Genomic DNA, 10,412 nt, shown 5'->3' with positions numbered 1-10,412 from the left:
GCAGTACGTATTCTGGTGTCCCCATTTCTTTCACCATTGCATTTGCAGGGTAACACATGTTTGGAGATATGCAACCTCTTGTTCTGGCTGTTTTATTATTTGTGTGTCTATTGTATTTGTTTATTTGATTTCTCACATTAAAGTGTCAAGCTGTGATGCTGAACAGCAAATAAATTTATTTTACAAATTAAATCTAAATTGTGGTATGTGTAATTTCTTGTGTGAAACAAATACTAGATTTATGTGTACTTACTGACCAGGGTATTTTTGAACATTTGTTGAAGTGTGGTCGAAGTTTCCCATGTGTAACCCTCTCCATGGCCATTCCCATGTTCCTATCCAACTTTTCCCTGCTAATTAGTTTGTGTCAGCACATGTGCAGAGCAACTTAATAGGTGAGAAAGCAGTTTGTGTGCAGGTGAGGTAGCTCCTACAGTAGTAGGTAAAAGCAGGTCCAGAACAATGCTTTCCTCATGGAGTGGGTGAGGCAGACAAACAAGGGTGAAAAGGTACATTTGTGTAGGAATGCATATGTGTCCTCCCTAAAAAAAGATGTGTGAATGGGCCAAACATGATAAATTAGCTTGTGAACAAACATGCATAACTTTTTAAATATATATGATTTGACAGTGTCATAAGCAGATGTAGGAATCCTTTGTTAGAGAGATGAGAGTGCAATAATGTGATTGGTGGCATCTTACATCCAGAGTGTAGTCAAATCCAAATCATAGCAGATGAGATAGTGGTACAGGTCATTATTTTGGGTACTATACAAAGATTTTGTGGAAAATAGTGGTCATGGGCTTCAAACATTGCTGAAACATCCTTTGTAGGTGTTAGATGTGGTTTATGTTATTGTATCCTAAATACAAAACCTATGTTAGTATTAGAGTGAACACGTTGACACATGTCGACTTGTGTAGATTGAGTGTGCTACTGCGTAAAGTCTATGAAAGCACGTAGTGAATGTGTCTGTTTAGCAAATACCTACCTTAGCGTATAAAAAGATTCTTACCTTAAATTAAACAAACCTTTAAATGTGGAGAAGTATAGAAATATAAGCTTCCAATGTGTTTGCGTGCTGTATGTGTGGCTTGCAGGCAGTGAAATCATGGTTTGGAGTTAATAGACTGCAGCATTGCTTATTACATTCAGGTGTATGTGTTTGAGTAGTAATCAGCGTTAATTAGCCAACTCAGGCGCACGCTGGCATGTGGTATCTGTAGGGGTGGTTTGAGCTGGCGGCCGCCTGTTTGGTGTCCGAAATGAACGGTGCCTTAGTCGATCGTGCGGTAGTAGCACCGCTCATTTTTGGTGCACACCCCCGTGTACGCCCATATTTACGCCCATTTTCCCTTATTATTTCGGCCGCTCCCATCAACACGCCCCTATGCCGCCCCATTACCCATACACTCGCGTACAGGTTTTTTCGCACGTTGAGACACCGGCCGTAAGCGTTGTGGAGTGTTCGCGCCGGCGCATTAGCGTATCTGCACATGCGCAGATCGTAAAAAACCCCGGGACGTACGCGTACGGCCCGGACGCTCCAACCAGAATAAGGCCCTATGACACTGCAGCAGCAGCACACAGGAAGTCACAAGATCCAGGAAGCATCCAGCTGCTGGCAGCACGCTACCAGCGGTGATCAGGTAAGTATCAGGCAAGGATCAGGTCAGTATATCACGACAGATGGCACGGTGACCGCTCTGCACGCAATTCCAGACCGGAATGGCGTCTGCAGCGTAGTCACCGTTAGTTTAAATCACGCGCCATGGCTGTGATTGGTCCGTCGGTCCGACGGACCAATCACAGCCTTGGGGGCAGGTGGGGTGAGGTGTGGTCATCACCGGTGACCCCCTCACGCCCCCTCACACCCGGCGGTGATTGATCCCTGTGTTACCGAGCGTCTGATTCGCCGGTAACACAGGAAAACGCTGCGATTGAACAGCCAATCGCAGCGATCGCCGACGGGGGGAGGCATCGCCGCCCCCCCCCGGGCATGCTGGGACATGTCTGCTGTCAGGGACAGCAGACATCGTCCCTCTGTCACCGCGTCCCTAGACACGGTGACAGTTTAAAGTCATGACGTATATATACGTCATGTGTCGGGAAGTACATCCCGGCCATGACGTATATATACGTCAAATGTCGGGAAGGGGTTAAAAGCCTTTTTAATGATCTGATGTTGTTATTACATTATATAGACATCAATTACATTTATTTTATTACTATTTGATGTTAATCATTTTATACAATAAAACATTGTTTATATATTAATGTGATACCCAATTGATCTAATTCTACTCCGGAAGAAAGTTTTCCTCCAGTCTAAAGGCATGCCCACGTGTCTTAGTCTCTGCCCTCAAAGCAAAGAGGGTACCTGATAGTTCATTATATTGCTCACTGATATATTTGTACATGTTAAGTGTGTCTCTTCTTAAATGCGTCTTTTCTAGTGTAAACATTCTTAGACTGGTTAATCTCTCGTCATAGGTTAACGACTCCATCCCTTTTATCAGTTTAGTTGCCCTTCTTTGGACTTTTTCCGCCGGCCAGACATCAGAGTGCTGCAGCTGTAAAGTCTTTGAGCAAGCCTGGAGAAACACTTAGATCAGTGGTTCCCAAACTGTGTGCCGTGGCTGCCTGGGGTGCCTCGGGACACATGCAGGGGTGCCCTGGGTTGGTGGTTAAGGACCAACTCAAATTATTTATGGTTAATTATTTATGAGCAAGACCAGTGCTGGTGGCTGCCAATCATAAAATGTGTACAAACAGAAGCAAATCCTGCCCTTTACCACATAATTGACCCTAAGAATCACATATAAACCCAATCTAATAAATTTTTGGGGGGGCCTAGGGGTGCCGTGAAAAAAATTCTGATACTCTAGGGTGCCGTGATTCAAAAAAGATTGGGAACCCCTGACTAAGATGGTAAGTAAGTGTTTCTCAGGCACTGAATCGTGACAGACAGGTGTTATACTGATGATATACTGTGATATACTGTCCCTTAACATTTTTTTATATATCTTTATGTATTTTACTGATACAAAAGCAGTCAAATCTTTTTATTATTACAAATGTTAAAATGTTGCTAAGCTACAGAGAAACATATTTACTACAGGTATCTCTTGCTGTTCATCTTTGTCCTGGGTAGGGCAAACAGTGTTAAGATAACACAGTTGTTCTGACTAATCATGTATAATAGTATTTGTCGTGTTGTTCCAGGCATTTAAAATATTCTGATGAGCGAGAGATGATTCATGGTACAGGGACATTATACTGAAACTAAAGTAAATACTATAGTACATAAGGTGCATACACACTATGACATTTTGGCTACAGTATGTACGATTTTGACTATGTAATTTCCCTTGAACTCCCTGGAGCCTATAACCATACAATCTTGACTATATTTACTTGAGATTTTGACTATGGCCTATTTTTTCTTGCAACGACAATCCCACAGAGGCATGCATCAGCATTGCAAGCTGTATACACATTGGGCCTAATTCATTACCAATCAGAAGCGGACGAATGGTAGGGGATTTGCGCATGCGCATTTCTGCTTATGTGAAAACCCCAGCACTAAACAACTTCATCGAGTTACACACTCGTCGGGCCATTTGTTGCGGGGAGGGAGGCTGAAGGCAGCCGGGACTGCAGGAGTGCAATGCCCAACGTTTTATGGGCATCCCAATGAAAACACTGGGCGTTTCCCTGGGAATGCAGGTGGGCCAATGCCTACTGGGGTGGGCGGCTGACATCACAGAATGTCAGTACCTGCCCCGTCATCAGCAATTTGTAGAGTCTGAACTGACATTTCCAAAGGTCTCAAAAATGTATATGAAACACATTGGGTGTTCTTTAGGATAGCACTGGATTTAGGAATTACAGGGAAAGCACTGTCTGTAGAGATTGCAGGAATTAAACTGTATATACTGCACTGTTTGTAACGATGGAACGAAATAACACTAGATGTAGGGGTGGGCGGAACATCCCTGTATGTGGGGATGGGGGGGCAGCTCTGTGTTTAGGGATGGGAGGAACAGCCCTGCGTGTTGTAATTTGGAGGGACAGCCCTGTATGTTGGGATTGGGAGGGACAGCCCTGTATATTGGGATCGGAACGAACAGCCCTGTATTTTGGGATCGGGAGAAACAGCCCTGTATGTTGGGATTGGTAGGGACAGCCCTGTATGTTGGGATTGGTAGGGACAGCCCTGTATGTTGGGATTGGGAGGGACAGCCCTATATGTTGGGATTTTAAGCGACAGCCATGTATGTTGGAATTGGGAGGAACAGTCCTGTATGTTGGGATTGGGAAGAACAGCCCTGTATGTTGGGATTGGGAGGAACAGCCCTGTATGTTGGGATTGGTAGGGACAGCCCTGTATGTTGGGATTGGGAGGGACAGCCCTATATGTTGGGATTTTAAGCGACAGCCATGTATGTTGGGATTGGGAGGAACAGTCCTGTATGTTGGGATTGGGAAGAACAGCCCTGTATGTTGGGATTGGGAGGTACAGCCCTGTATGTTGGGATTGGGAGGAACAGCCCTGTATGTTGGGATTAGGAGGGACAGCCCTGTATGTTGGGATTGGGATGAACAGCCCTGTATGTTGGGATTGGGAGGAACAGCCCTGTATGTTGGGATTGGGAGGGACAGTCCTGAATGTTGGGATTTTAAGCGACAGCCACGTATGTTGGGATTGGGAGGGACAGCCCTGTATGTTGGGATTTTAAGCGAAAGCTATGTATGTTGGGATTGGGAGGAACAGTCCTGTATGTTGGGATTGGGAAGAACAGCCCTGTATGTTGGGATTGGGAGGAGCAGCCCTGTATGTTGGGATTACGAGGTACAGCCCTGTATGTTGGGATTGGGAGAAACAGCCCTGTATGTTGGGATTGGGAGGAACAGCCGTGTATGTTGGGATTGGGAGGTACAGCTCTATTTGTTGGGATTGGGAGGGGCAGCCCTGTATGTTGGGATTAGGAGGGACAGCCCTGTATGTTGGGATTGGGAGGGGCAGCCCTGTATCAGTAGCGTAGCCAAATTTTGGGTGCCCCCCGCGCCAGTGTGCAGTGTGCTATATGGGGGCGGCCATTTTGTGGTGGTCCTCAGCAGAAGAACGGAGCCGCCGGGACCAGCGAGATATTTAAGTCTGTGGGGGATTGGGGGGGTGGGGTTGTAACTATAGTACCGCAGCCCCCGGCGCCTCCACATGCACAGCGTCCCTCGCGGTGGCGGGGGCTGCGGTGCTATAGTTACGCCTCTGTCCTGTATGTTGGGATTGGGAGGGGCATCCCTGTATGTTGGGATTGGGAGGAATATCAGTTTGGGTAGGGAATGCAGGAATAGTGCTGTATTTAGTAATGGGAGTGATACAGTATATATGTAATATACACTCCTGGAAAACAGTGACATGCAGACAAATACTGGAAATGTGAGTGTATCCTGCTAAGAATCATTATACAGAATCCAAGCAAAATACTGTAGGCCCAACAATTAGCATGCATTATAAAACCTGCAGAATTACTAAACAGGGCAGTGTTGACTATGAGATAACAACTACCGGATGTTTTACATTTACGACTGTTTACTTTACATAGACCATTGCAGTTTTTTTATTTTTATGAGAACTGTAATTTATTTACTTTCATCCATCTGACAAATTAAATAAGAACACAGTGCTACATACAGTATAGTCCTAAATAAAAACAAGGCATATTAATATAATAGATATACTATATGATAAAATTGTAGTAACAAGAATTTATATTTTTTGGGAAGCTTATACCCCTTTCACACTGCAGCTCTTAAATGGTAAATTGATGTTTTTTTCCCTTGTAAAATGGGTAGAGCTTCAGTGTAAAAGCTCCAGGGTGCTTTAACCGTTTAACAAATACCGGTATTTGTTAAACGGTTAAAAAGCAGTGTCCTGGGGCGTGGCTTGGCAGCCATTCTGAAGGGCAGCATCTCTCCCCAGCTCCCACATACCCAGCAGAGAACCCTCATCCCCCTCACTCTAGCCCGCACGAAAACCCCGCCGCTGCCTTACAGATTACCTGGGGACCCGGGCGGTGCTTGCTGCGGGGCCGGGAACGGCTTCCCGATCCTCCCGCAGACTGCGGCCTAGCACGCCGGGCGAAGCCGGGGACTGGATTTCGGCCGCGGTTGCGGCGGCGGCTACACGCGGGAGCGCTCCGGGGGCTCCTGACCGTCCCCGCTTCACAGCGGAGCAGCGGACCTCAGTCCACCACCCACTACGCCCCTGCCGCTGTCCAGGCGCCGTGGAGGAGGCCGCGGCCGGGGACTCAGTTTCGGCCGCGTTCGCGGCAGCAGACGCACGCGGGGGGGCTCCGGCGGTACCTGGCTGCCTGCCCCAAAGTCCACACAGCGGACCCCGGCCTGCACCTCACCCCACCACTCCACCAACGTTATTTTGGCTTCAGAAGAGGGGCTGCACAGTTCAGCGGGACCTGGACCCCTCCAGCCACTGGAATTAACCCTTCACTGCATATACACTCGGCTGACTATCCCTTCACTCAGGTACTCAGTAACAACATATGTGGCCCTGATTGTGGGGCTCCGGGTCTGCCTGGTTGGGCTGGGGCTTGCTCACTGGGGAGGCCTGGGCTCATCTTCCTACAGCGCCTGGTGCATTCCCCCAGACCGCCAATCGCTGCACTACCTGCTGCGGGGGTACTATCAATATTAGGAGATGTGCACACTTCCTAGAGTGAAATCACCTGCTATAATTTAACACCAGGCCTCTCAAATCCTTTATGACACCCATTACAAAGGCTGCCCCCCATCTAAACTACACAGCCTATCGGATTCACCTGTCTCCCATGTTGTGTATCAACCATCTCATCTATTCTATTTGAACTGTGACTGATTTCTGCTTCTACACCTTCATGTTCGACTATAATACTTGGAAGGACTAGGCAATGTAACCTGGTCCGGCTCTCCAAACCCCAACGGGCCTGACATGACCTCATTCCGTCCCACTCAATAATGTGACCATCTGCATATACACCACGCAACTTTAACTCCACACGGATAGCCTTCATACCACCCCGATTGCGCTCTTTCAACCACTCCCTCCATCCCAGTAATCTCTCTGTATATGAAAAGGTTTCTGATACCGCTTCAAATGTCCTCTGCGGACCCTGCTTTGGCCCCCTCCGAGGTTACCACTTGTGGACACTCCACGGACTCCGACCGTTCCTCCATCAGATCTATCTCTAAAAAAAAACGCAAATCCACTACCAAACCCAAGCAACCCAAAATGAAGCCGGCCGATATCGCGGCAGTGCTTGGCCCCTTATTGGATGAGAAACTGGCTGGGCTCAAAGAGGCCATTGACTCTACTCTCACCCAACTGACCCACCATTCCCAGCGTTTAGACGAGGTTGAACAGAGGATTTCGTCTCTGGAGGATGACCTTACTGCGAGCCAACGCACTGTCGACACCCAATCTAGAGACATTGCGGCCCTCCAGGAGAAAATCGACGACCTGGAAAACAGGAGCCGTCGCAATAATCTGAGGGTGGTGGGTATTCCCGAATCAGTGAAGGGTCCTGAACTCCTACACCTCCTCTCTACTTGGCTTCCCGAGCAGCTGGCACTCGATCTCAAGGGGGTCCCTCTTGCCATAGAAAGAGCGCATCGCATCGGCCCGGATAGGCCCAACCGTGGGGGTCGCCCACGTCCTGTTATACTGAGGATCCTCAATTACGCAGACAAAATTAAAGTTCTGGATCACTACCGCAAAACTGCCCAAATCTCCTACAATGGAGAACGCCTACTCATCTTCCAGGACTTTTCCGCTTTGGTAGCCGCCAAGCGCAAGGAATTTACACCGGTCTGCAAACATCTCATTGACTCCAGCATCAAATTCTCCCTAATATACCCGGCTCGTCTTCGGGTGTTTGAGGATGGAAAGCCACGCTTCTTTGACACCCCAGAAGATGCAAAAGCTCATTTCTCAATTCCGGACACCTGAACTCCTCCCTCTTTCATAAGGTTTTCTCCCCTTCTGCTGGAGCCTACTGTGGGTGCTGTCAATTATACCTGTGGACACCTCATTTACATTTAACTGTATGTTGGCTATGATGTGTGAATATTTTCACATACTGAATGCTAGTTAGGCGACCGTTGGGTCTCTATATGTTTTATTGCTAATGTTCTTTCTATTAGTTTATAGGTTGTTTTTTGTTTTTGTCCGCTCTGACCTCGGGCCGATTCCCTCTGTGGGGTGCCCCCCCTTCGCTCGCTGGGACGGAGGGGGGTTTCCCTTATCATTTACATCTTACTATATGATCCCGCTCACAGGAGTTGGTTAGCATAACTGACCACACTCCTTCACCTATATCCTCCGGGAGAGATACCCCTCTTCTCTCGTTTAATGTTATTTCCTGGAATGTAGAGGGCCTAAATCACCCAGTTAAACGGCGCAAAGTCCTCACACATTTACAACGTATGTCCCCACACATTGTTTTTTTACAGGAGACCCACTGGGTTGATGGCTCACAACCGGCACTTAGGGCCCCATGGCTAGGCGAATACATTTCTGCTCCATTTACCAACAAAACTAGAGGTGTGGCTATTTTATTCAACAAAAATCTACAATATTCTATAGTCAGAAAGTCTATAGACCCCGATGGTAGATTTATCCTGCTAGATGTACTTATTGATAATATTACTTATACCTTGTTCAATGTTTATGCCCCTACGAACCCTAATGAATCCTTTTTTTCCTTAGTCCTACAGAAATTGCTCTCATGGGAACATACCAACCTCATCCTTGGAGGAGACTTTAATGCAGTCGTCGACCCATCCATGGACAGATCAGGGGTGAGTTCACGCCAGCCTCTAGCACTTTCTAATCTTCTTTCACCTTTATGCTCTCAGCTCTCCTTGACCGACCCTTGGCGTATCTTTCACCCCCTACAAAGAGATTATTCATTCTTCTCCCACCCCCACTCGACACACTCTCGTATAGACTATTTATTTATCTCAGATCATCTCCTCCCTAAGGTGACACATACCTCTATTCATGATATCATCATCTCTGATCATGCCCCTATCTTGCTATCTATTAGACTGTCCCTCCCCCAATCCTTCACCAAATGTTGGCGCTTTCCGACCCATCTTTTTTACTCTAATGATTTCCTATTGCATCTTAAACATTCATGGCTCAACTACACTACTGATAATACAACTCATGTTAATGATCCCCCACTGTTTTGGAACGCTTCGAAAGCAGTACTCAGAGGACACATTATGTCCTACGTAAGCTCTACTCGCAAACGGTTTACACTCCGATTAAAAGACTTAAGTAGGACTCTTACTGAGGCTTACAGAACCTATAAACACTCTGACACCCCTGCTACCAAGGAGGCGTATCTCTCCTCTAAACTGCTTTACGACACATTTCTCACAGAACACGCCCAGACCAGTCATAACTATTTTAAAAATAAGCTACATAGATTTGGAAACAAATCTGGCAAGCTTCTGGCCAACCTAATTAAAGGATCACGCTCCCGCACGTGGGTCCACACGATCAAACAATCAGGAACACTTCTCACTGATCCCAACGCCATTTGCACAGAATTCATGGATTTTTATAAATCTTTGTACTCAGTAGGCCCAGACAATATAACTGAAAGTGAAGTTTTTTTAACAGCCTCTAACCTACCCACACTTTCACAGGAGGAAAGCGACATGTTAGATAGCCCTATCACGGAGGAGGAAATATGCACCACCATTAAATCCCTCCCTAATGGCAAAAGCCCAGGCCCAGATGGTTTTGGTGCTGAGTTCTACAAGCTACTCTGCCCTGAAATTTCCCCGACTTTGGCCCTTCTTTTTAACCATATTCTGACCTCAAGAAACCTACCACATAATTTCAATGAAGCCCAAATTATAGTCCTCCCGAAACCTGGCAAGGACCCCTCTCTTGTCGGCTCATATCGCCCTATATCCCTTCTAAACCAAGATTTTAAAATTTTAACGAAATTAATGGCTAATCGCCTGCAGAAGTGTCTACCACATTTGATCTCACCTGCCCAGTTGGGCTTTGTTAAAGGGAGACAATCTGTGATGGGCATCCGTGCAGCCATTGCCGCTATCTCCTATACCCGTCTCCATCAAATTCATGACAATATTCTATTGAATTTAGATGCCGAAAAGGCTTTTGACCAGATTGCTTGGCCTCATCTCCATAGAGTTCTGGCTAGCCAACTATTTGGTGAGTCTTTTCGAGCTCTCATTAAATCCCTGTATACCAACCCCATAGCTAAAGTAACAGTTAACAACGTCACCTCCCCCTCCTTTCCCCTTGAAAGAGGGACCCGTCAGGGATGCCCCCTATCTCCCCTACTCTTTAATTTAGCACTTGAACCGCT

The sequence above is a fragment of the Crinia signifera genome, chromosome 4 (assembly GCF_055691185.1).
Source record: "Crinia signifera chromosome 4, ASM5569118v1, whole genome shotgun sequence".
NCBI classification, from domain to species: domain Eukaryota; kingdom Metazoa; phylum Chordata; class Amphibia; order Anura; family Myobatrachidae; genus Crinia; species Crinia signifera.
Note: the sequence above shows the minus strand (reverse complement) of the source record.